This window comes from Rhincodon typus, chromosome 43, assembly GCF_021869965.1.
Source record: "Rhincodon typus isolate 14 chromosome 43, sRhiTyp1.1, whole genome shotgun sequence".
NCBI lineage: Eukaryota > Metazoa > Chordata > Chondrichthyes > Orectolobiformes > Rhincodontidae > Rhincodon > Rhincodon typus.
In genome coordinates this window covers 8,320,384-8,321,859 of record NC_063374.1, presented here as the reverse complement: position 1 = coordinate 8,321,859, position 1,476 = coordinate 8,320,384, and positions in this window count along the sequence as shown.

Genomic DNA, 1,476 nt, shown 5'->3' with positions numbered 1-1,476 from the left:
GAGAGAGAGAGAATGGGACAGGAACAGGGGGAGGAGGGAGACAGAGAGAGAGAGAAAGCAGGAGAGAAAATGGGACAGGAACAGAGAGGGGGGAGAGACAGAGAGAGATGGAGGTAGGAGGGGAGACAGAGACAGAGTGAGAGAGAGGGACAGTGACAGAGACAGGAATAGAGAGGTGGGGGGAGACAGAGGGAGACAGCGAACAACAGAGACAGAAACAAAGAGGTGGGAGGGGAGACAGAGACAGGGACAGGAACAGGAACAGAGAGAGAGAGAGAAAGAGACAGAGTGAAACAGAGGGAGAGAGAGAGAGACTGATGGAAAGCCAGAGAGAAGACTATGAGAGAGAGAGAGACAGAATGAAGTATAGTGAAGGGGGATAAAGACAGAGATGGAGAGAAATACAGGGAGAGGGAGAGAAAAATACAGAAAGAAACATAGGAAGACAGAGAGAGGGATAATGAGGGAGTAAGATAGAGAGAGAGAGAATGTGAAACATAGGGAGACAAAGAGTGAGTGAGAGAGAAAGACAGAGAGAGAGGAGAGAGAGAGAGAGACAGTGTGAAACATAGGGAGACAGAGAATGAGTGAGACAGAAAGACAGAGAGAATGACAGGAAGATTGGAAGAGAGAGAGAGACAGAGAGAGACGAGGGAGCGGGGAACAGAAGGAGAGAGAGTTGAGAGACGGAGAGAAGGTGGGGAGAGAGAGGGCGCGAGAGAGATACAGAGTGAGAGACGTGACAGGGAGAGAGAGAGAGAGACGGAGAGACAGGAACAGAATGTGAGAGAGGGAGACAAGTGGAGAATGAGAGAATGACAGGGGAGGGAGGAAGGGAAAGTGAACATTTTGATTTCAAGGCCTCAGACCGTGCCTATTGTCTGCTCACTGTATTATAAAAAACAGAGACCAGTGTAATGAAGGAAACCGGAACATAAAGCTGCCACACGCTGGAGATATTTAAACACGGGGAGTGTAACCCTCCTGATGCTGACAGCTCAAATCTGGCCAGGAGTTAAAAAGACAGGCATTGGGATCCCTGATCCTCATTTGGGGACTGCAGGCCTACCATGAACCTTGGATGGATAGGGACCTGGAGTTAAACATCAGACCATCTCACAACACCCCATTGAAAAATTTACCCCACTCTTTGGCAGCTCCTGGACACTGGGAAAGGGCAGGCTGTGATGCTTTCCTTAGTCAATCAGCCATTGGCTCTGGAATTTGGTGCCGGGAGAGGGGAAAGTGTGAGCTGGGAATAGAGAGCGGTGGGATTTGTTGCTCAGTGAGCAGCAAAGGGTCTGTTTATAAGTTGCAGAAGAAATGGCTTTTCCGATCAATGCCCAAACAGCTTCTCAGTGACCTTCAGGAGAAAGTAAATAGACTCACTCTCCCGGGAGGAACCAACAACTGGCAGGCCACTGCCTGGCACTCACTGACACACTCACTGACACACTCACTCACTGACACACTCAC